Below are 25,521 nucleotides of genomic sequence, written 5' to 3'. Positions count from 1 at the left end.
CACGACTCGACTCCACACCACTGCAAGTCTGCAAAGTTAATTAAAAAGTTGGGGGAACAATTTCATTAACACGATTGAGAGCCAGAGAGTTGATGGTGTGCTTGATATTCAATGGGCTTCATAATGATTAAAACAAGCCCCCCAGCCCCTCGAACCCCCACCCCCCTCCCCCCCTCCCACTTTTTCCTCACGCATTAGCCCCGGAACTCGGATCACACCGGGAGCTTCCACCGTTTTTTTTACCCCTCACCGGTGAGAAGAGAAATATGGGAAGAATGTGCATTAAACTTTAAGGTTGGGGGTCTGATTGTGTTTTTTATTAAGGCGGCTGTTTAGCCCCGGAGAAGAGAGCGGCTGCCTTTCATTTCGGCTCGGCTGCTGCATTACAGCGGGAGGTCTCCGTCTGCTTGCCCTTTCCACAGAATGAAACTGTCCCTGGAAATCTCTCTCAGCTCCCCATCGGCTTCCCCCCTCCCGTCTCTCTCCTTCCATCATGATAGAATGGCTCTTTTCTCGTTTTTTTATATCCGTGATGTGTCTTTTTTATTATTAACCAGTAGATAAGCAGCTATCTCTACTCCATTTGGAAGTAAGTGGTAGCCTTGGAAATAATGGGGTTTGATGGGGCTGGGCTCTCTGTGGGGACAGGCCCCCCCCACGCCACAGCCCACAAGTGTACTTCTCTATTTTATTTGGCATCTCGCGCCGCGCCCGCCGCTGTTGAAGCCCTGAAAATGGCACTGGGCTTCACCCTTTGTCTGCGTCTGTGTGGCGGGAGCGTGCCAGGCGAGCGGCGGCGGCCGGAGCGGCGGCGCCAAAATGAAGAGCCCCGCACATTTTTGGCAGCTCCTTCCGAGCGCCTGTCTCGGTATCATGTAAGCAGGTTAGGGCGTCTCTGATAATAAGATTAGACTCTGTGAGAGTAGTTAATTAAAGCCCGTGGGGTGGAACATGAGCAATCCTACTGGTAATTTACCATCAAGTGCTTTTTTTTTTTTTTTTAATTCTCAGCGTGGCGAGAAATGCGTCAAGACTGCAAATTTCCCGTCAGAATCCGACCAGAACGAATGATATCGCAGACAATGTTGCTGTGGAAGCGACGCCGCAAACAGGAAATCATGGACCACGTGGAGGAGATGTTGCCTCCAGTGTCCCTTCCAGATGCTCCATTCCCCCAACGCTCGTCCCTCTCGTAACCTTTTTAGGTTTTATTTTTAGAGTCAGACGAGCTGGTCGTGTGCGGCTAATGGGTTGCCGGGCAGATCTTTCCACACGCTCGTGAGGCAACGCCAACCAGACCCGTCCAGAGCTGCAGGAGGGGGTCAGATCTTGAGATATCGGGGCACCGTCACTGCTGGCTGGAGGCGTTTGTTCCAGTCGGACCGCGAGGACCAGCCGGGGATGACTGGCTGAGTCACATACGCAGCCTCGCCTGGCAGCGGGAAAGAGTCGCCATCTGGGGACACTCTGAAAAGTGGCTTTGATGGATCCGAACCCCCTCCGTGATCTTATTTATTCTGCACCTCCACAGCTGGAACAACCAATAACTTACTGATGAGGTCATTTGTCGTCTGCTCCTGATGCACCGAGCTGCACCTGAGACCCGGAGCCCGGACTGGCCACCGGACTGGGCGTTCACTGGTCCCCAGAGAGGGACGAGAACCCAGCGAACTCAACCCGGGAAGCGTTTTAACCTGGACAGCACGTCCCACTTCCTCCCCCGAAGAGGGGCGTGGGTGCCGCCATTTTGACTCACAATTCCTCCCAAAGACAACGGGCCAGGCGGGTCACCTAGGAGCTCCGCTTGCGTAGTTTAGAGTAGACGACTGTTCCGTTCGGCTTTTCGGCGGGGGAACGACTTATTCTCCGGCCAGACTGCCGTCGTCTGCCACCTTATGGGAAAAGCTGATGGCCGCCCTCTTAATAATCACAATTTTCCGGTTCGGCATTCTTGTTTCCGCCGTTAAGAGTAATGAGGAACAGAAGGACAATATTCTTCTTCCCCCCAACTATCAACTTTGGGACTGGATGTATTCTTTGCAAGATAATTAATGGCTACAGACAAATGGTGGTTGATTGAGCGACTCATCTCTCTATTTTCAATCACCATCTGCTGTGTGTTGCCGACAAAAACAATGTTAATTACCTCAAGTGCGCCCAAGACGCGCCGTATTAATTAGAACGGCGGAAAGAGAAAACTTGAAAGAATTCCGCGTTTCGGTACCCATAATGCTCGGGTTTTTGTGGATTTTGTTGATGGATTACCCTCAGATCCAAAAGCAATCTTTTGGTGACCCTTTGATGGTGTCCAAACAGGTTAGCGTTAGCTTTGATGTAGCCACCTTCACTTGCTTCCCCGCCCCGGGGGCCTCTGCAGTCCTTTAAGGGTACCGGTGCCAGTGGTGGGGTGGGGTGGGGTGGGCCTCAGCGGCGGGACCGCAGGGGCAGCTCCAGATGCAGACAGATGTTTTCTGCACATCCTCTGGCCAGAAAGGGAAGATGGAGGGAGATGAAGAGAGGAACTGGACGTGACGAGGCGGCGGCGGCGGCGGCGGCGGCGGCGCTCTCTCTGCCAAACCTGTGATGGCACCCCGCAGATGGCAAAAGTGGGTCGGGATCGGGCCGGCGTCACGCCGCTAACGAGCGACATGCAAATGTGATGATGGCAGCGGCGTATCATTGGTTATTATTTGGCAATCACGGGGTAACATCAATAGCAATTAGCATAATTGCCATGACTTCAGTGCTTAATGACTTCATTCAAAATACTGACAAATCAAATATGCTTATTTCCTTCATACAAATGGGTCATTTGCAGTCTGTTCGACTGGATTAAGCACATCAAGAACTGCAAAGTAGCACAAGACCTGAATCACAAAGCGACTTCGGATGCAGCCGCCGTTGCCGGCGCCCCGTAGATCAGCGAGGCTGAGGCTTTTGTTTGCTTGCGACCTCTTTAGATGAGGTGATTCCAGAGTTGGGAGCAGTTTAATCCCAGTTATTTCTGCTTCTCAAGCTTTTATGTTTTAATATCTGCAGAGGAGATTATGCTATTTGGACCAAACCTCCAGTTTGGAGCCCGGCAGCCGCAGCAATAGCGGCGGCGGCAGGGTTCTTATTTAAACTGTCTCATGCTAGCTGGATCTAGCCCTCATAATGGCTCCATTCAAGCATTCTGGACAAGATGGCTCGGAAAGAAAGGAAAGCTCTCCGTCTATTCTCCCCCGCTCTCCCCTCTCCTCTCTTATCTGCTTGTATTCCTCACAGAGTGGTCCTGCCGGATCGCGGAGTTGTGTCTTAATCCAGTTCCCAGCTACTTAGCCCCCGCCCAACCCGCCCGCTCGCTCCGACGTAAGGGCCGACGCGGCTCCTCTCCCTCTCCCAGACCCCAGCGTGAACTCCTGTATCGCAGAGGGAAGCGTCCCAGTACAGTAGAACGGGCTCGGCTACAGTTATTGTTTGTTTGCACTATTTATGTCAGTATACGTCTGCAGCAAATGGCTCCGTAATGCAATCACTCATTCCTGCCATCCGGCGCTCCCGTCCATTAGGCTAATGACATTCTGCGACCGTCCCGCTTCCTCCGCTGGCTGCTGAAATCACAAATGTGAGAAGTAGGAAGTGCGCTGCTTAATTGGAGGGCCGTGATCAAATTGTGGTGTCTGGGAACATCTGCCCCGCAGTGCCCTTGAGCAACCGACCAAAACTCCCAGCAGCCCCAAACGAGCTTGATGCATGCTCGGGCTCGTGTTCTGGAGCGCCGCGACAATCAACTGTGCTCCATTTAAAGGGTTCCGTTTAATAATCGACTGACAGAAATGTGATAAACACAAACAGGCTCCTGTACGTTAGCATCACGACGAGCGCCTAGCATCGCAGCAGCCACGTGTTTATATCCGCAGTCGTGCGGGTCCCCCTCCATGGTGCCAAAACATTGTTTACTTGCATCTTGTCTGACTTCGACAAAGTGAGCTAGCATCTTTTAGAAGCTATCCCTTCAGCGTGTTGCTAACAATTATCATCTGAGATTATTCAACACGATGAATCAAAACTGTCTGATTATTAAACTGTGAAAGCTATAATTACCGGACAAAACTATCCCCACGCCTTAATCCACGTGGTAATAACACAATTAAAGTGGTGTTTCTCGGACTCTGTAATCTTCCGCGACAAGGCTTACGATTCAATTAACCTCGTTTTAACACTTTGTTTCAACTTCCTGTGAGGCTAATTTGCTCTAAACTTACTTCAGTTGTTGTAATTATGGCTTTAAGGAATCTGCCGTTGCTGATTTAGCTGTTATTGGTGTCAGCGAAGCCGCGGCTCCTCACAGGATGATACCGATGTTTTATGGCGCTACGCTAGCCTGTCACGTGATCCATTTCCTTTAGCTGCTTAGCGGTTCCACAGAACCATTCTGTCCATTCCTAAAACACTGGATGCATCCGGGATGAGAGCGATTTATCCTGAAACATCGCTCGTCCGACCGGGGTCGCGCTCCTGACACCGGCAGCCTCGCATCCGGCCCGTTTAATCACGCCGTTCTTGTTCTCTTTCTAAGCCGGCGCCGCCTGTGACATATCGAGCTGGCAAACTTTCCGCCTTCTCCCAGGGAAGGTCATCGGGGCAGGACCAATCTAGCCTCTGAAAGTGAGCCAAGATTTCCAGCGCTGTCGTTCAGATTAGACGTGAGCGCCCTTCCTAAGCAAATCAGCCGGTGTGAAGGACAGAACCATTCTTCCATTCCGTGCACGCCTGGTCCTTGTTAAAGAGCGACGGGGTAATAAGTTGTAGGACAAAGGAAGTTGGTGGCAAGTCCTCCCATTTCTGAACGCTCATCTGGAAACGTGCCGGGCTGCTCCGGAGAGGATAAAACCTCCCCTCCCAACAACGCTGCTGGGCTAATTACACACTAGGGACTGTAGGGGGCGCTGTCGGGGGCATTAGGACTGGATTTGTGGCAACATGATCATTTCCCAGTTGTGAACGTGACCTGCTACCACTCCAGCCATCGTTAGCAAGTAGCGTGCGTTCATTCACTCTTCCAGGATGCGGATTCATCCAGATTCTAAGGTCCAGGCTGGTTTTGTGTGTCCGGACTTGTGAGTGACTCGGCTCTGTTTGAGCACCTGGACTCAATCGGGCCTGATTGGGGGGTGGCAGCCTGCCCACAGTCGCCCAGCACAGCTGACTGGTGACAACTTCTTCTTCTGCTGCTGTGATTTTAACCTTGCGGCTTCTCAGGAGTGCGGTATTCCCCCCCTCCCCGCGTCCCACCTGAGGCCTGGAAGCATCAGGACCTTTAAGGTGGGTCCAGTTTGTCTCTTCCAGCCTTATTTAGTGGCGACGTTGCTGTCGTGTTCCTGTTTGAGTTTCCTGCTTTAACGGACGTCTCCATACGAACGAGATCAATGAGTTTGGAATATTCAAGCAGGTGCCGCAGCTCCAATCTGCCCCTCTTTTCATTAACTTCCCGTTAAACTCTTCCTTTGAAAGCTAACGAGCTGTTTCTCCTCCATCACCTGTCTGCAGACTTGTCGGCGTGCCCGCCGGCCGCCTCGGTCCCGGAGTCTGTCGACGCCTTCAGCAGCTGCTATTTCATTACACAAAGAGATAAGCCGCGTTGGAGAGCTTCCACTCGCTGCTCACGTGCACGTTCTGGCCACCGGCGGCTGCTTCACGTCCGAGGATTCTGGGAGAGTTCCCAAAACTGTCAAAGGTAAGTTCTGACTTGAAGTATTATTAGCGGATTTGTGCCGACGCTTCGAGACGCATCGCCGCCCCGCCGGCTGACGCTTCCACAAAACGCCCTCGTCTTTTCTTTACGCGTCACATTTTGAACGCTCTTTTCTGACGTGGAGTCGGCCCACTCGTCTGCAGCGCAACTTTCGGCTAATTATTCCGACTTTATTCTCCACCGACGCGTCCAAATGTTGAACATTTGTCTTAAAATGCCAAAGTTTTTCGAGCAAACGGGCCCTTTCACGCCTCCTCAGCCTGTGTTCTTACGCCTGTTTTGAGAGGTAGACGTGGGTAGCAGCCACCGGTTAGCTATTGCTACTGGTTAGCTTCTGCTACTGGTTAGCTTCTGCTACTGGTTAGCTTCTGCTACTGGTTAGCTTCTGCTACTGGTAGAACCCACCCTCGCTCTGGGACCTGCTGCTGCTGCGTATTATGAGAGGTAAATTGTTCAGTTTGCACCACGTCAACGAGTCAGTTTCAGCAAACTGAGCCGTCACTTTGAAATGACGGCGATTAAATCCGCGTGGCTCATCGGCAGCATCCGTCCGTTAGCATCTGTCCGTTAGCGTCTCACAGGAGGCTGCTGTGTTTTATGGTCTGTCAGGTGAGACGACTGTATTTGCTTTTAATCTGCATGGTGTCAGAAACAAAGAAAGAGGCTGAAACTTTGATGTAATGATCCAGTTTATCGAAACAGTCCTCGTCTGCACTCTTCTGGCGTCCTAGCTAGCACGCTAACGGGACTTCTTGGGTAGCGGCCTGAGGACGGAGCACAAAACCTCATCCTGAAGTTCACGAGAGGTCCGAGTAGAAGGAAATTAAGTTGAAGTGTTTTTTTAGCACCTCTTGTTCCCCTTGACAGCACGTCCGGAGATTCAGGGAAGGAATAAAGGGACCAGGAGGGAATTTCACTCCACAAAGAGCGCAACTTTGAAACGAGATCCCACTTAATTCGTCTCGCTCGGCATGACGGACTCACATTAGCCGTGGATCAACTTTGGCTGAAAAGCACTTTTGCACGGTTCCGTCCTCCATCCCATCCTGTACAGTAGAGCTGGGGTTCATCCCGGAACGCCGGAACGGACGCCACGTGTCCGGGAAGCAGCACGATCGTCACACGTGTCGGCAGGAAAGGGGAAGCAAACTCGCCATCAAAGGTGGGGATGAGAAGTGGGACATCTGGGAATGGGCTCCCAGCAGGAATTCCGTGTTTTCCCATCTTAAAGAGTGATGATGTTTCAGCCCCAGCTTGAGCTGCTTCCCTTCAAACTCTTTAGCATTTGTGCTCGTCTTATTCTGGTTTTAGCTGGAACTCCGAGGGCGGCTGTTCCTGTTTACCCGCTGCCGCCTCGGAGGAACTGCCGATGTCGGCACATTTCCTGGCGGGAGCGCGTGGAGTCACAAAGCGGAGCCTTCACCCCTGAGACGGTGGAGGGCCTCACCTTCGGTTATTGTGTTGGAAGGCGCTGATTTGTGTCGACCTACTTCAGGGAGCAGGGATGCAAATGAAAGCTGTTGCTTCCTGCTGCCGGAGTTCAAGGATTCACAGGAATATGCAAACTCCTCCACCCTTAAAAATCCGGATCTCTGCTCTTCCTGTTCAGGTTCTCGTGCTGATCATTAGCCTGATATTCATCTTATAGCTTATTCTAAGAACCCTCTTTCACCAGTTTTCTTCTTCCAAGGATGGCGAGGGTGCAGGTGCAGTCTCCGCCCACTCAGCGGCTACGCTAGTTAGCGACAGCATGAAGGAATGATCGCCCGGTACGCTTGTTTTTCTGCTGAACAAGAATCGGGTGTCATCAGCGTAACAAGAGACGTGTGATGGATCCTGAAGGTTCGCTGGAACTCTGGAACGGATCTGCCGGGGTGCATCCACACTTCCTGTTTTTCCTGATCCACGTGGTGACAGCGGCGTGCTTGCGTGACCCTCAGAGTTACGTGAAGCCGCTCAGCATTGCAAATGAGGCCGATCGCACCGTGAGTGGAGCCTGACGGCGAGCTGTCGGCGTTCCCCGTTCCCCGCCATCCACACCTCCGTCTGTCTTTGATCCCCTTAAATGACGGCGTTGGTGCCGGAGCGGAGGGAACAGGAAGTCCACACACACTCGAACCGTTGCGATTGTGATTTTTGGGTTTTAAAGCAGAAAAGAAAATCGGAGTTTTTTTGATTCCGGACACGTGGACGTTTCTGTGGGTGAGGAGTGGAATCGGAACCGGGAGTGTTTCCATCTTCCCGCCAGCGGCCGAGAGCTCTAAATGCTGTTTGGCCTCTGAAGCCGCGTGTGAAGCACAATTTGGTGAAGGGTGTCATCTGAAGGGGGATGGCTCCGCCGCTCCGCCGGCCCCCCCGAGCACTCTCCAACACGCCGGCGCTGTCTCTTCCTCCGCCGCCGCCTCGCCATCGCTCCATCGCTGCGCTACCCTTCACACCTCCTCCCACACCTCCTCCCACACCTCCTCCTCTCACCTCCCAGCGGCTTTTATATTGGCCGCCTCAAAGCCAGATGCTCCCGTGCTGGAGGGACGAGGACGGGTGTCGACAATCGTCATTAACGCTTCCCGATGGTGGGTCCTGCCGCACTCGTGCTCCTTGGACTTTATTTCTTCCCGTTTCCTGTGAGTGACCCAGTTCTGATCTGAAGCGACCAGCGCGGTTGAATTTCGGGGGAATTGCTGCGATGTGAGATCAGCGGGCGACCGAGGTGTGATCCGGCGGCCCCGTGCTCGGACTGGGAATAAAGCCCGGAAGGTCCTCGGCAGCAGGTCCACCTCGGGGATTCTCTGGGCCTCGGCTGCACTTCCTCATCTCACAACTTTTACAGACTCTGGAAAAGAATCACTCGGGTTTTTTTTAATCCCCGAACCAACTCGGGACCTTTGTTCCCCCCCCCACCCCCAATCAACAGCTCCTACTTTTGCAGATTCCGGAGACGTCGTCTGAAGGAGACAAAAAGTTTCTGCCTGACAAACAGCGTCCAGATCCGGCATCAGGCAGAACTCGGGCTGCTTGTCCAGCCGGTCAGAAAGAGGGCGTTGCCACGGAGACGCGGCGGCGCTGACTGATGCGATGAATAAGAATTTTGTTTTTCCATCATCAGCAAAAGACCCAGAACGCCACCGGTCGCCTCGTAGGTGTGAGCGGATTCGATGAGGACGGCGGGCGGATTCGATACGCTTTATATTTAGCTTAGCTCGGAGCTTCGGACGCGGCTCAACAGTTGCTGCGCGTATTCGCTGCGTATTTGCGCTAATGTGGAAACACTCAGCCGCATTTCCCCGTTAGTGCTTCCCAGAAGGTAACGGCCGATGTAATCGATGGCGTTCTAAAAATATTTGGACTGGAGTGAATCGATGGGAGGGATCATTCCCATGCCGCTCGGTTACGTCCACACAAATAGACCATTGATGCTATCGAGTGGCCTCAGGGCTCCGTCGTTCCGCCCCTGCTGCTATATCTGTCTGCTGACGTGAACCTGAGCTCATCCTGCACAACATCACCCCCCCACACTTTCAATAATGCCCTAAACGCCCTGTCACACGCTCTTTACGGCCCCGGGAAGTGCGCCGCGGTCCCGCGCCTCGGCCCCGCCCACCCAACATGGCCCCCAGCATCGTGGTGGGGTGGGGGGGGGTGCACGGAGGAGCGAGTGGTGTGTTTTGTCTGTGATTTCCCGGTAGATCAGCTGCTCCGTCAGGGATGGCGAACGCCTGCACGCATCATTACGCTTGTTTACACCGAGATGAAGACGCAGAAGGACGCCGCGTTAGCGTATTGTCAAAATAACGGCAAAACCCCGACCTTCGCGTGGAGAGGATCAACAGGACAAAACTGCTCACAAATCAGATTATTACACTCGTATTTAAATGTTCTGGCAGCGGACGCTTCCACCCTCGGTGCTATATTAGCTATATTAGCATTAGCTCCAAAAAATGCACATGATCATTATTACTTGGACACTAAACCTGAACTTGGAACTTAGTCAAGTCAGTCTTTTGTCAGCGAAAGTTGTAGCCAGCGGATATCAAGTGTTGTTCAGCTAAAGTAGCAACCGTGCTAACGAGATATTTAAATTAACCTTTACTCCCGACAAAGGCGCCTACATTTATTCCAACGCAGTGTTGACGTTCTCAGTAAACTGTCAGTAATTGTGGACTCGACCTGTGGCTACTGTTAGCACCGTTAGCATCTGCGAGGATGAATTTCTGGCGTTTTTACGTAACGCTGCAATTTCCTTTTTCTTTCTGCTTTGATCTCTTAATGGCTTCGTTATCCCCACTGTGTTGAAACTTCTCAAATCTTGGCGAAAAGTAAACGTACAAACTGCACAATTAGACGCGTCATACCTGTGCAGCCCCCCCCCCCCTCATTATTCCGTCGGCCGTGCATTAAACAAGCGTGAAAAGATCAGCCTGTCTTTGTGGACGTGCTGGAGCGAGCCCCGACAGACAGGCAAATATAATTGTAAATTATGAGTTCTGCTGCCTCCAGCTCCAGCAGCTGCGGGCCGACCCGCAACCCTGACAGAAATGAAGAAACGGCAAATCCCCAGCTTTACATCACCCCGGCGCTCCGTGATGAAGCTCTCAGTGGCAGCTTATCGCAGCGGCGGCTAAAGAAATGATGTTGTCACTAAAAGAAAGTGTAGACTTTGGGACGGTGTTTTATAGCCGCGGTTCTACTGGAGGATTGTCTGACCCGAGCCGCGGCGGCGAGAGGCTGCCGAAGCAATCGGGACGCCATGTTCCGGTCCGGGACGACGTCCGCGCGGTTCTGACGAATGGAAACGCGGGAACTGCTGTTGCTAACGCACAGCTGCAGAGCCGCCGGCGCTGCTGCCGGAGCGCGATGGAAGCTGTTCCTAGAGACGCCCCCCCCCCCCCGCGGGCGGAACATTAGCACGAGCGCGGAGAGAAGCTCCGAACTCTTGCGAGACGCAGCGGTAGCACGGAGGAGGACACGGGGACGAGGACGTCCTCCGTGGAGACGGTGTCCACGATTAGAAGTGGACGATGCGTTTGATCGTTTCGAGCGTGTTGGTCGACGAAGGAAGCTGGAGAACGTCTGTAGCCGTTAGCATGTCAGCTAATGCGTCCCGATACCACAAGCCCTTGAGCACGCCCGCCCGGACACGGACCTCCACCTTCATCTTCCTGCCTTCGTCCCAGTACGTGGATCCGTCCTCCGGGATGGAGGCTGAACGTGGTCGCCAACGTGGTCGCTGACGTGTGATGGAGAACATGTGGAGCCCCGCCCACCGCCATCCTTCCCCTGGCGCCCCGGTTTGTGCGCAGCAGCTGTATTTTCCTTCCATTTTCCTCGATGTCCCCCTGACCCCCCCGCTCCTCCTCCTCCTCCAAAAGGGAAGGATGCAGTTGCTAGGCAACCTGCCAGGGAGTGGCTGGAGCCGTCACGGAGGCCCATCCCGCTCTGGACATCTGGAATAAACTATGTATAAAGTTGGCCGCGGCGCTCCGAGGACGCGTTTCCGTCCACGTGGGTTTATTCTTAAATCTCGGCGTTAAATAACGATGTTTTGACACAGACCGCTGCTCCGTTTGCTTCCCCCATTAAATTCCCTCGGATTCATTCATGTAGGACAGGATTTCTAATTGCTGTATTTAATGTGTTAATGATTTAATTATTCTTTTAATTAATTAGTTACGACCAAATGACTGACTTAATTCAAGGACTCTTGGCTTGTCTTTGGTGGGGGGGCGGGGGTTGGTCGGGCTTGTTCCCCGACACGCAGGAAGCAGCGATGCCACGTTCCCGCAACACGTTCCTGGTTGGGAGTTCTGTTTTCCCAGATTGACGGAGGATGCTTCTTTCTTCTTTCCCTCCCCAGTGAGGAATGACTGCGGGGCTAATCTGAAATAAACAGGCTCGCAGGGCCTCGGGGAGGGCGGGGCGAAGCGCGGCGGCGTCTCCACAACACCAGCCGCCCGCCATCAAAGGCATCGCCGCTTTTGTTGTTGTTGTTGTTTTAATTGAAACGTCTTTTAGCGCGTAAACGTCGCTCGTTTATCGGATTCAGATTCGATCGCTGCGGGAAAAAAACCCCAGCCGAGGCGGAAAGGTCAACCAAAATATCCCAGCGTCCCGTAAACGCCACCAGCGATTCGAACAAATCTACCTTGGAAACGCGGCGTGAACTTCAGGGTTTTTTTTGTTTTTTTCCCTGCAAATTGCCTCAAAGTTTTATTGATGATGGAGTGGAAAAAGGCGCGTTGATGGATAAAGCTGCTGCTCAGTATGCAGCGGACACGCCGGACCGTTAAAGCGCCGCTTTTATCTCCCTCCCTGCAGCTCAGATTCCACATTTTCTTTGGTGGTGCCGTTTGCAGCTCGTCAGCAGATGGAAATCATTGTTTTACTGTCAATACAGACGGCGTTCCGACGGCGTTCCGACGGCGTTCCGACCGCTCCCACAGGGCCGCGCATTTGCATAATCTTTTGATTCCGGTTTCCATCTCCGATTCTCAACGATCCGCCGTGTCGCACCTTTTGACGTGATCCGACTGAGTGGACCAGACGCCGCCGCCGCGCTCCGGGTCGATGTCGCCAAGACCTTTAGCCTAGCGTCGTGCTAAGACTCAGGGATGTGGTCGTCTGCGTCATTCCTGCAGCGGAACCGTCCAGATGGGACGATGTTAGCGTAGCATCGGGGGCTCCGCAGGTGTGTTCCAGGTGAATAGACGGGGTTACGTCATTAGCATCAGCTAGCTTCAGCTAGCATTGAGCAGTCGTCTCGATAATCTGGGGCGCTTCATTCCAGCTTCTTCCACAATTTGGGTGGAAATCGTCGTAATTGTCTGATCTGAAACTCATCAGTTCACTTGAAACATCAGCCTTGTGTTTGAGTTCCCGGAGCCGTTTCCGCTCCCTGTTGCTAACTCGGCTGATGGAGAGGAACAGGATGTAATCTGGGATTAATTATGGGAATTCAGCGTGCGACTCGCAGGCGTCTGGCGGCGCTCCGGCTAATCTGTATGACGGTGGATTTGGACAGCAGCTGGCGGAGGCAGGTAGCGCCGACACGTTTTCGGGTAATCGCGGCGGTCACGTGGGCGCGGGAGGCGCCGCAGGCCCCCGCTGGCTGTCGAGCGGCGAGTGTTTACATTCAAATATTTGCCCGTCTCGCAGATCTGAGAGGCGCCAGATAAGGCGGTGACGTCTGTCAGGGACGGAACTGTCGCCTCCCACCCGAGTGCTCTTTATTAAAGGCACATTGATTTCTCTTATCCTTTGATAATCCCCCCCCCCCCACCAGAGCCTAATCAAAACACATCGGATGTTGCCGCCAAGGACGGCGCTGTCAGAGCTGTCGTGTTTTTCGTGGAATTGCGACGCGGCAGAAAACGTCGCAACAGTTTTTGTCTCTCAAACAGCCTAAAGTGACAAATCGGCCATTTTGTCAAACCTGTTTTTTTTTTCATGTAATTTCCTCTTTATTAAAACTTTCCCGCTGCTGTCGCCCTGACGTCCCCCCCCCCCCCCCCCTCCCATGACGGTGGGGGGGTTGGAGGGGGTTCAGAGAGGCGCGTAGCCTAAGCAGACATCTGGGCCTGTCTCACACTTGCCGGGCCGGGCCCCTCCTGGGCCTGGTGATGAGTGAAATTATTTTTAATGGATCTTCATAGAACCATCTGTAGGAGCGCACCTGCACGCTGGAAGGCCATCCACGGAATGATTATGACTGCAGGAGCCAGAAACGGCTCTAAAATGTGTAATCACTCTGTTTGCTCTGTCCACAGCCCGCGCCCGCTTTCATGTCCGCGTTCTTTAAAGCCCGCTTCCACAAAGCGGGCCTATTTCCCGTCTGTTGGCTCCGCGGCCGCTACGATTTCCATTTAGATTTGGCTGTTTTTTGGCGCCGCCGCGTCGTTGTAAATGTCGCGTGCGCAGGCCGCCCCCCCCCCTCCGAGGGGGCACCGCCTGATTGTCGTCCGAGTGAAGCCGATTTCTGTCCCGTTATCGGTGTCGGGACCTGCGAAAAGCTACAGGGAAAACCTCAAAAACTAGCGGTTCTGGCCGGCCCGGTCCAAAAATCGCCAGCGGACGCTGTCGCCGCTTTGATGACGTGATTTAAAGTGCTGAAGGGTTCCGGGCCGATCTCTGCTGACAGGTTCATCCGTGTCCACGGCACATTCCCCCGGTACTTCTCATCAAATTTGATTTGTATGAAGATACAGCTGATGTTTTATTTATTCCCGCCCTCTGGAACCTGCAGGGACCCTCTGGGCTTCCTGATTTTATATGGAGAGAACAAATCGGGAGAAAAAGAGTGTGTTGGGGGGGGGCTGTCTCTGCCCCCGTGGTCGACGCTTTAATAAATTCAGCGAGATGGAATTTTGCACGGCCTCTGTTGGGGTTTGTCACTCCTGAAGCGCCCTGCGGGACGCCTCATTCATCACCGTGCACGGACAGGTTTGAACCCACAACCCTCACAGATGCTTAAAAGCACGACCCCGCACCAGCTGATTGGGTTTCGGCGTTAGCTCGGCAGCCGCCGCCGCTGCAGCTAGCGCGGCCCAGGAAGCTTCGGCCAAACTTCGGAGGCTGCGGTTTCCGCGCGGTCAGATAGCGAAACGCTAACGTTCCGCAATGGCGGTCGCATTTAATCGGACTTTTCGATAAAAAAATGTGACCCTGGAAACTCGGCAGTAACTGAGTGTTTTTAAGAGCCGAGCTGAAGCGAAGCTGGCGAGCGCCGGCGCCGGCGTGCTATCATCGCAGCTGTGCACAGCTGTGCGCGCTCGCTCCCGTGGGTTCCTCCGTGTGGAGGTGTGTTGATCTATAAACGCCGCAGCACATTATTATCCTTTCGGGCCAGATGTTCCTGGGATAGGAGGAGAGGCGAGATGCGACCAAATAGTAATGAGTCTGGACGTCGCCCCCCCCCCCCATCCCGCTGCTGCAGCCGCATCACCTCCACCCCCCCCCCCCACCCCCCACCGGGCTGACGTGCAGGCAGATGCTGCAGAAGAAGAGCGTCTGGTTTAAAAAGGCCTAATGAACAGGAGCCGCCGCCAAGAGCGCAGCTGCAAGTTGGGGGGGGGGGCAAAAGCTAAAGCCGTTGCAGCAGGCACGACGGGAGGCACCCGGGTCAACCGCGACAGGACCCGGACGGGCCGCAGGTCCTCCCGGCGTCAGGGGAACGAATCGATCCAGCCGATCCGCCACTTCTCCTCCTGCGTCGTTGCTGTTTTCCATTAATTCCAACGAATGAATTGTGTATCCTGATCGTCCTCCGGAGCGGAAGAGCAGCTTCCTGTCAGGAGGAGAAGAACCAACACCCTTCTGTCAGGATTTCACCAGTCTGGCAGCTTTTGATGGATCCCCCCCACCTCCTTTTGTTTATTCCATGGCCTTAAAGCATCATTGGGGGTGTAATGGAAGATTAAAAGAACAGGTGATGGGGCTAATTAGTCATTAGCAAAGAGATTAAAGTCCCAAATGACAACTGTGCACTTTACAAGGTCATAATTTGATTAAAGCTGCTTCCTGTTGATGGAGGAAGCTTCTGCGAGATGATTAACTTTCTCCTCTCCTCATTCTTTGGTCCCATTTCCAGTTTTAGCATGTAGAAACGCAGATAATGGACCGTGCTCAACCCAACAGTGAGAACCGAGTCAATATGCTTCCGTCTGAAGCCGTAAACCTTCTAGTTTCCAGTGTTTTTACAGTCGATCTCTTTAATCTCCTCCAGTTTTAATTTGGGCTTATTGCAGAAAGTCAAGGTTGACAAACTCTGATTGCCTAATTTGAAGTTTAATTGCACAGCGACGCTGATAGAGATGTTAGTTGCCTCCGTGTCAACTTGAAGTTTCCTCTTCAGCCAAGTTTGCGTTCTTATCGGAGGCTAATATTTCATGTCTTTGCTCGCGTTAAGAAAGTTCTAAAAGAGTTAAAGAAGCACAAGAGTGATCTTCACCTGCCGAGAAGGCTCAGCTAACTGTAGCATGTTCGCTCTGATTCCATGACATTAGCACGGATGCTAAGCTGCGTGCGATGCGCTTGTCTTCAAACGGAGCTGCAGCTCTTCAGAGACGTGACGGTTTAAAGCGGCTGATGCCGGCGTTCCTGGCTGCGAATGCTAAAATCGCACAGCCAAGCTAACGGCTCACCAACACGATGGCGACGTCATGAGGTCGGGTCACAGCTGAGGGTCATCGTTCCAGCGTTCCAGCTCTCCCAGCGTTGACCAGCAGGGGCTCTGGAGCTGGAGTCCTCCCTGGTCACGGCTCCTCGGTGGCCTGTCCTTCACCTCTTCCCACTGAATCACCTTCTCCCCCTCCTTTGTTTACTAGTTGCTGTTCTCCACCATCAATTATTGATGGAGGTCAGTAACAGAGCAAAGTCACCCCATCTCAATTTTTAATGTATAATATACCACAGATGGCATAACCCTCCACTTTCATGCTTTAAGAGGCAAATACTTCCCCGCCTGCCTCTTTATAAAGAGGTCCTCCCTCAGGTCCTCTGAGAGCCACAGCGGAGCTTCATGTGGAGGTCCCAAATGCACTCAGACCACCCTAAACCTCAAACACCGACCGATTCCGGTTGACCTTCCACATGCTGTTTAGGAGCTGTAATAATCTCCGACAGAGTGAAGGAAACCCGAGGCGGAGCCGGAGGAGGGGGCTCAAACAGGAATAAAGCTCCAGACGTTGACGTTAGCATCCACGGAATTTTGGGGTCAGCACTCTTCTGATGGATGTGGTTTAATAATTGATGCAGGTGACACAATTTTATCAAACATTCATCTGAACGATGGCGTGAGATCAGTGCTTCCGAAAAAAATGGTGTTTTACAGACAACTTGCAATTCTTTCTGAGACATTTTCTTTTTCTGGGATCATTGTGCTTTAGCGTTATGCTAATAAACACAGCGGGGTCCTTAAACTGCCCCTGTTGGTTACAGGAAGTTAAATTCAACAAACATCTGCTAATGTGGAGAAAACCCCGAGTCATGGCGGGGGACTCGCATTCGATTTTAATCAAGATCATATTGTTAATGCCATAAAAACGCACGTCCACTTCCTTCGTCACGCAGTTTAATCCACAACCCGATGATGTTTTCTCCATCGGAAGTGTCGGGCGGCGTTGAGCCGGCTCTCCTCCCTCCATCTCTCCCTTCCCTCCATCCTCGTGAACAAGCGCAATCGTGCTGCCTTGTGCCTGGAAGCGACCCGCTAAAGAAGCTAGCGACGATGGAAAGTGGCGGTTAAGCGTTTGGATGTGATCCGTCGATGGGTTTGTCCACGAGGTCGCGGCCCCGTCACGCGTCAGTGCTTCAGAGTGCTTTTTAGCTGTAGCGTACCACCCTCAGGTTCCGGCGCCATTACATACGTTGTTGCCTCGGCTTTCCAAGGTTTTGACACCAGCTCATTATTAAATGATGGGAACCTAAAATAGCTAGCATGTACGTCAACGTAGCGACGTCAGTCTGAGATGTCAACCCCCGGTCAATGTACAGAAATACCTCGTGTTCAGCGAGACATAAATAGACCTAAATATTTTCTGATTTCTCACCTGCGTCCTGGTATCCGTGCCTTCCTCTGGTGATGCACCTGTGCGACCTGACACGTCAGCTCTCGCTAACCCAGAGTTTCGAGTTTTAGTTTTTGTTCCAGTATTTTTATATATCCGGACGTAACGACCTGAACCAAGACACGCTCCCCGGCTGACCTGTGGTCCAACAAGCTGCTCAAAGGCGGCGTCCAAATGAAGAAAGAACACGGGAAACAGTTGAGACGCTCCCAATTTCAGCCATTCCGTGTGAGAAAATAGAAAAATTCAGCCTCCCCTTCCGTCTGTGGGACCACATCAACTATTTTCTCTCCCCACTCTGGATCCTCACTGAAAGCAATCATTTTACAATTGATTTTCATGGCTCAGAGAGAAATAATGGGAATTCTTTCTAATGTAGAAATGTATGTGTTCCTTTTGGTTAACCAGAATAGACCATATTTCAAGCTTGTCAGTTAGATACCCCCCCCCAAGTGACACCTCATCACCTTTTAAAATCAATCGTGCGTTTTCATCCTTCTGGAATGATGGAAGCGGGTTTGGTCCAAGTTTGTCCAAGCTCTGGCTCTTCAGGGGTGCCACCAGGGTCCCAGGTGCTTGTTACTGGGGGGTTAAATCTGAGGGTTCTGAGGGGAGATCCATATCTGCAGGTGCCGGTGCCGGTGCCGGTTTAGAGCAGCGGCTCCTGGATGAGCCTGAATCCATTTAGCCTGGGTTTATCAATCAGGAGCTGTCGGGGCCCCGCGCCCTGCCCAGGTGCCATTACTGTACCATTACATACCAGATCCCCCAGTTTATTACCACTATAGGTGAGTGTCAGCGTTATTAATGGCGGCCGGTGAAGGAGCTTATTGATTGACAGAGGAGGAGGAGAAGAATGTTCCTTTAGTCTGAAGCCTCCTGGCAACAGAAATATCCGAATATTTGCTTTTAAATGTCGTCAGTATTGGAAACAGACCGAAGAGTTTGAGGGGAAACTGAGGAGGCTTCTTCTTTCCGTTGCAGCCTTTGGTCCACCTGCTGCTTCAGACCATCACGTCTTCAGAGCTGTGAGTTGTCAGTCAGGTCATTTCTGTCCTCCAGCTGCTGCTCTGTCTCATGGCTGTTGAGCTCTTCCTTCCTCATTTTAAACCTTTTGGTCGAATCCAGCAGGTGAGCACGTTCATGTCTTCTCCAGACTGTTGTGGTTGGTTCTTGTGTTCCTCCTCTTTCTTCAGCAGTTCTTCATCAGCCTGACCAGTTCCTGTAGGTTGACCTCCAGCTGGTGTCCTCTCACCTTGTCTTCAGTGTTCCCTCTCTTCTCCTCTTGTTGGGCTTTGCTCTCACAGCTTTCTCATTTGCTGATGTCTTTGTTGCTCTTGACTGATGTCCGACGGTCCCAATCCTTCCTCTTAACGATACTGGGCCAAGTTTTTATTCCTGCCCCAACACTGGGGACTTTCTTTCTTTCTTCTCCGACCTTCTGAGGTCTGAGCCAGGCTGTGATGCATCAGGAACATTGTATTTCCTGTCCTGCAGGACAGTCCCAGCAGCTGCCAGAGGTTTCTTTTCCAGTTCCATGTCCTCTGATCCCGACTGTGGGACAAATTTTCTTTCCTTTTCCTTGATGTTTCAGTGCTTTTACACACTCGCAGGACCCTTCAAATACCTCTGCCGTCCCCGCAGGAGCCGCTTCATCCACGCCGCCAAAGTCCTCGTCACCGTGTCGACTTTTTGTCAAGCGATTATGGTTTTTGTCCCTGGTGATCTGGCCGGCGTCCCCGTTACTGTTTGCCGACTTTCTGAGGCCCCGTCCTCAAAAGTCCCATCTTCTAGCTTTCATCTAGTCTCCCTGAGCCGTCTGAGCTGTGTTGCTTCCTCTAACGGAGGCTCCCAGCTCACCTCTGACAGATTTAGCCGCTCTTGAACGCCGCCGCATCGGTCACGTGCTGCGATCACATGACCGCGCTGCTCCGATTCTGTCTCTGTAAACACGGCAGCTTTCATGTTTGTAGTCCCGCCGCACGCTGATTAGCGTCAATCAGAACTCAAAGCGGGAGATGAAAGACCTTCGACATGACGCCAAAGCCGCCGTGACGCTCGGACAATAAATTAAGATGTCAGAAGCAATCAGAGGCGGTTCCTCCGGGGTGGGGGGCGGGGGGCGGGGGGGTCGTAAGCGCTTTCATCAGGGCCACGCTTTGTTGAATTATCCTCAGCAAGTGTCGAGGCCAATCTGCATGCGGTTCCTCTTGAAACGCGAAGGAGACAAAAGTCCCGCGGTCCTCGCGTTGGCCGGCGGAATATCAACGAGCGATTAGCTTAGCTGGGGCGGACGTGGACGCTCATCAGTGAGCGTTCTTTCACCAGCTTTATGCCAAACTGGGGGAGGGTCCGTCTGCTGGGAGGTCATACTGGGTGTGTTGGGACCTCTGGAAGACTGGGTTCTCCAGCACAGGAACACACCTCTGGACAGGTATCTGCTTCTGCAGGTCTTCACAGACGGTTAGGCTAATGGGGCTAATCCTGATTGAGCGAGCGCACGGTGATGAATGTGTGCGCGGTGGTGCAACGAGAGTCCTCACTGCATTAAAAAGCATTTCTCATTGATTATTGAAAACGGAGCAGCGCCCTGCCAGGAGGTGCAGGCGGCTACAGCGGAGGGGGTGTTGGGGCTGCGTGTAGAGTTATTTGGACATGCATCTTTGGCCCCGACAGCCTTTTTGTTGTGCCAAGATCTCCGTGTGGGAATACGCCGGCGGCCCGTTCTTAATTCCACAGCTGAATAAATTATTCACTCCCGACTAACAGCGATTAATTACGTCTGTTTTGTTCTTCCCGCTGAGAAAATCAGACTAGAATCGACGGCAGACTTTGACCCTCTGTTTTTGCTCAGAAAGAGTCCTAGCGGCGTTTCGGAGCAAACAAAACCGCTTGATATCGGACAAGTTTAGAGGGCACTTTGCAAGCACAGGTGAGTCTGTCAGCTAGCGCCGACGTGCTAATGGTCCTGCTGAGGCGGGGTTTGATGGCCATTTAAGGATTCCTTTAACCACAGTTTTGAAACGCTGCCATGATTCCGTTCACGCTGCTAAAACGGAGCCTTGTCTGAGCTCGTCTCACTGACTCGCGGTGAAAGAGCGCCGCAGATGTCGGAGCGGCCCGAGCGGAGGGATTAAAGCAGTCGTTGGGAGGATTGACGTTCGCTCGGGATGTGTTCCGGAACCCATCCGAATGCGTGCGGACAGCGGTTCAGTGAAACCCGAGAGCGGCGGCAATTAAACGTCTGGCTGCCCGACGCGTCTCCGGTTGCCACTGGAAGCGTTTCGGGGGGTTAAATTAATAACACGGGACAGATTTAGCCACTAAAATGCTGCTTCCTGTATTTTTCTGCGTGTTTGTGGACAGTCCTGGCGAGTAGGCAGATGGCGACCAGAGGCTTTAGCACGCCGCTGTCGGGGGGAGGGGGGGTCAGATGTAAGGCCCAGGAGATTTCAGCTATTGCTTCACAGCTAATGGAGGAGGAGGAGGTTATCTCCCCCTGGCATGTGTGCCCCACGTGGATCGGTGCCGGCCCGTGTCGGTAATGACGGGGGCGGACTGTGGCCTCCGGCGGTCCCTTTGTGGTCTCGTCACAGTCCAGGAGGCTCGTCTGCAAACTTCTGACTGTTCCAAAGAAATGGATGACTTAGTAACTGGACAAAGTCCTTCAGCTCACCTCTTTCCAGGGGAAAAGTCCGAACCTGCCGCACGGCCGAGGCCCTGTTTTTGGATGCATGTGGCCTCCCGGCGTCAGAGCACAGGTGCACTAGCGGCACGGCCAGTTCCAGCAGGTTACTGGCCGACAGATGGAGAGGAAGGTGCTGGGTGCTGGGGGGGGGGCAGGGGGGTTGGGAGGTCTGGAGCCGGTTCCATTTATGAGCATCATCAGAAGAACCTGATATTTCAACACAGACAACAAATGTCTTTCCTTTGCTGTAGCATAAAAGGGAACAACGACCTGTCTGGCCCGCTTCCAGTATTGTGGGTAACTGTGACAGACTTTAAAAATGTGGAAAATAAATCTTTAAATTTGAGCAGAAACAGTCTCCAGACAGTAAATGGACAAATATTTCATGCTGTGGAAACCAGGAAGGCTCTGCTAGCCAAGCTAGCATCACAATCCCAAAGTTCAGTCGTGCAAACCCCAAAAGACAGAAAGGAAGTGTCCCGGTTTTTCCGACTAAAGGATGGTTTTGTTCCTTTTTCACCTGTTCGATCGATGGGAGCGTCGAGCGGCGGCTACCAGGCTAGCTGGCTGCCCTGTCCTTCCGTGACACCGTCCGACTGGGTGGACAGTCAATCACATCTCTTTTTGCCCGTCAGTGGCTGCTGGGCGACTCGCACCCCTGATGTGACGGCATTCCTCCTTCACGAGGGCAAATCGGATCATTAATATTAATTGTGAACAGGAGGAAAAAGGTGGGGGAACCGGGATGTCAGCGGTTGGCCAAATCAGCTCTTATGGAGTCTAATACTGTGGCCCCTCTGTCGGCCTCATATTTTCCATTAATCTGCACCGCATGAATACTAATAGCCCCGGTGGCTTAATGGCCCTGCCCAAATCCCCGTGTTTGATTTCCACTCCTCAAAGTGACCTTTTCCCCATGCTAATGGGCTTACCTGCGCTAGCACATGTCTGAACATGAGACGAGAAGGCTCCGCTCTCTGTGTGGAGATTTCCAGTTTTCCGGGGACAAATACTCGTACCGGCGCCCAAACGCACGTCTGACGGACGGCGCTCGCCACCTTTTCATCTGGGTTAGCAGCCCATTATGAAAGGAACGGGCAGCAGCCAGCCCATAATGACCTGCGGGCTGCCCATGCAGGGAAGATTCCCTTAGTTGGGAATTATGGCCTGGTCTAGGAAGGTCTGGGAACCTTTCAGACTGGAGCGTTGCAAACACGGCAGGGGCGGCAGAAAGATCTGGAAATAAGGTACATTAAACGTCACGTGCACACTCAAAAGTTCGTTGATGAGACACGTGTTTTGTGCACGTGTGTGTTTGTGCTCCGCTCACACACGCTGTGATTTGTCAGTTGCACGTGCTGCCGCACAAGGTTCCCTGCGAGCTAGCTCCAGGTGAACCTGACAATGCTAATTAGCTTTTTGTCTTTCAGGTTAGCAGTGTGTAATAACAGGTATATGACACAGGAAGGAAAAGCATAAAATCCAATGAAGCAGAACCGGTTTGCTTGACCCAGTTCCAGCCCAGGACACATAAACCAGCCTTCAGACCTTCCAGGGTTGATTTAGATGATCCTCAAATTAGGACTGTCAGTGGACGATGGGAGGGACCGGGAGTCCAGATAAGAGCGGACCGGTGACCAGACAGGTTCTGGAGCTTGTTTGGGCCAAAAACAACCCACCAGATTCAGCCTCGGAGCTCCCCCTCAGCCCTGCCTGACCTGTTTCTGCCCCTTTAGTCACCCCCCCCCCCCCCCCCCCAGCCTCCTCCCACCGCTCGCCGTCAGGTGTCGGGACCCCCCAGGGCTCCATCCTGTGACAGCCAGCTCAAACCGCCCCCACAGGTTTGCGGGCAGGTGAAGGGGCTCAGAAATCTGGCGGCGCACCACTCCAGCCCGGCGCTAAACGGGGCCCCTTTAGGGTCTCTGGCGGGACGCTTCATTTCGGCGGCGGGTAATTGAATGTGAGTGGGGGGTTGGATGGATGGGCGGCGTGCGTGACAGGATGGGACGCCGTATTTATGGCGCTGGTGGAAAATCACAGGCCTTCGCTCTCCAGCCATCATTCTCAGGATCCCGGCCTTTTATGTGAAGATGCGACGGGATGTGAAGATATACAGCCGAGCCGGTGAGGGGGGGGTGGGGGGGGCTCATTCAGTATTAAAGCCTTGGTTCCCGTTATTGGGCGTCGCAGGAATGGAACGAGATCCTTCACGTCGGGCTTCCTAAACTCTTCCCTTCAGATTCTTGTGCCGTTCCTCTCCTGCTATCTTGTTTTGGATCATCCAGGACCACGGTGCAGCCGGAGGCCCAGGCCAGGGTCAGCACCCCCCCCCCCAACCTCCTACTTTAACAGCTCAGCCCCCAGGCCTGCACCTGTCATCCTTGTCATCCCCTCATCATCCTCTTTTTTCGCCTCGCCCTCTTCATCTGCCGCACCTATCGCTGCGTTTCCAGGCTGCAGCCATTCTTCCCGTCTTTCATCGCCCTCCTCTCCCTCGCTCCTCTCCAAGGCCGGTCTTTATCAGAGGCGCTCTCACAGCCCACTCATCCGCGGGGCTCATCCATCACCATCATGAAGAAAGAGTGAGGGGAGTCGGCACAAAGACCAGAGGAGGAAAAGTGATGCACAACAGCGGCAAGAGCCAAAAGTCGGGTGTGTGAATCAGACGGGAAGCTTCTAGGGGGAACGGATGGCGAGATCGCCGCGGAAACGGAGGAGAGAACGCGGGAAGGTGAGGACGGGGAGGCAGCCTCGTCTCTGACAGCCATATCTCATCTGGTCTCCGAGAGAATAATCCCACGACATGAAATTCGCTCGTTTCCTCCCATCAACGCCCGTCTTTTCCCGCTAAAGTAGCCGCAGCATCCCGACAGGTGGTTTCTGCTGACCTGCGCTGGTCCTTTCATCCCCGGCTGTTTGTCTTGGCTGTTTGGGTCTGAACGTTCTAACCGTGAGGGTCTAAAGTGGAGTTAATGGGGCGTGCCGAGGCCTCCGCCGGTAACGAGGCCTGCGAATGTTGGACACTTCCGCCGGGTGTCTGGCCTGGAGACGCGGAGCGACACAGACGTCCCACAGCTGCTGTCTGAAGGTGCACGATTGTTTTGGAGTACGACCGAATCGGTCAACAGGGTGGTGGGCGGGGGAGGGGGGCATCGAGCCGGCTGAGGTGGAACCAGAGCCGCGCTGCGTCCCGGCGCCGTCCTCCTGCGATGCCCGGAGGCGCCGACAGAGCGAACATCTGTCAATCAGGACGCAACGTCTGCAGGAAGCTGGAACCCCGGACGGGACCGGGCGGAGCGACGGTGCGACTTTAGAGCAGCGACGCAGCGGCGTCAACGGTGCCGCTCTGCCGAGATCACGCGATGAGTTCCAGCACCATCAGCATGTTTATTAAAGGCAGCGCCTCCCTTCCGCTGGGCGCCGGCCTCTTTATCTCCTCCAGACCTCCGTCTTTTCAATCGCTTCTTCATTTCAGCGCCACAAACATAATTAATGGCAGAGCGCAAGGAAGCATGTTGCTGCTTTATGGATTTTTGATGGTAATCTTCTGGATTAATTATGTGATATATGTGCCTTGTTAAGGTAATCAGGCTGGGGTAAATACAATGCATGACCCCCCCCTCCCGCCTCCACCAATCAATTCGCGCCGTTCCCCAGGTCGGCTTCACGCCGCGGTCCTGCCAGGAACGAGGCTGTGGCGCAACGGCCAAAAGAGGGTCAAATGATTACGGCGATTACGAGGATAATGGCGTGGCAGCGGCGCGGCGATCCCTCATCAGCGGCGCCATAATGGGCGCCGGCGTGTTTAGATGCATTTATACTGTAAATTCAGTTTCATCAACATGGAAATTGGATTCAGGGCCGAGATAAATATGATGCGCACGTGGAACGGCCAATTCATTTGGATTAAAGTGTGTGTGTGTGTGTGTGTGGTGGCACACAGATGAGCACGCAAACAGCATCTGTGTGCGTCGGTGGTGCTGCTCTGCAACAGGAAGTGATGGCAGAGACGGCGGCGGACACCCGGTGGTCACTTTCTCCACGCGGGTAAACAAACCCGAAGCCGCCGCCGGAGGCGAAGGAACGAAACCGCGGCGAATTAATTTACGCACTCGGATCAACTGGCCTCGGTGAGCGATCCGCGGTGGGGAGGAGAAGCTAGCAGATCGTTTGTGAGCGCGCCGCTCCTCCGGGGTTCCGGCTGACAGCTTTGATTTGAGTGGTGTGGTGGCAGAGGTGCTCCCAGGGCCTCATCTGTACCAGTAAATCACCCGACGTGCAAGCGTGGAAAAAGCCAGCGCATTTAATTCTGTCGCAACGTGTTAGCGGTGTCGCGCGAGGTTTCGCTGAGGAGACTGATTAGCGCGTCCGCCTCGGTGTGCTTACACGCTCACATGTATGCAGATTTCACAGAATTCCAGCCCCTGTGATAAAACTGATTTATTCTTTCCCTTTTAACCAAATTAAGCTAGCGCGACAACGACACCGTAACGTAGCCTGATAGCGGCGCAAAATGGATTGAAGCGACGATGCTA

General features: G+C 53.2%; 1 long non-coding RNA gene across 2 annotated transcripts in view; it reads left to right on the top strand.

Annotated features, from left to right (window-relative positions):
- The first annotated feature begins 4,944 nt into the window (after nt 1–4,944).
- The window catches only part of LOC130522946 (uncharacterized), a 53,234-nt gene continuing 32,657 nt past the window's right edge, over nt 4,945–25,521 (top strand). Inside the window, exons 1-2 of one of the 2 annotated variants that reach the window (XR_008949742.1) lie at nt 4,945–5,307; nt 5,533–5,719. This is a non-coding gene — a long non-coding RNA (uncharacterized LOC130522946). The remainder of the gene's footprint in view (nt 5,308–5,532; nt 5,720–25,521) is intronic. The other variant, XR_008949743.1, reaches the window with a different exon arrangement.

Source organism: Takifugu flavidus, chromosome 3, assembly GCF_003711565.1.
Source record: "Takifugu flavidus isolate HTHZ2018 chromosome 3, ASM371156v2, whole genome shotgun sequence".
In the NCBI taxonomy this organism is placed as follows: domain Eukaryota; kingdom Metazoa; phylum Chordata; class Actinopteri; order Tetraodontiformes; family Tetraodontidae; genus Takifugu; species Takifugu flavidus.
Note: the sequence above shows the minus strand (reverse complement) of the source record. Positions and strands in the feature narration are given on the sequence as shown.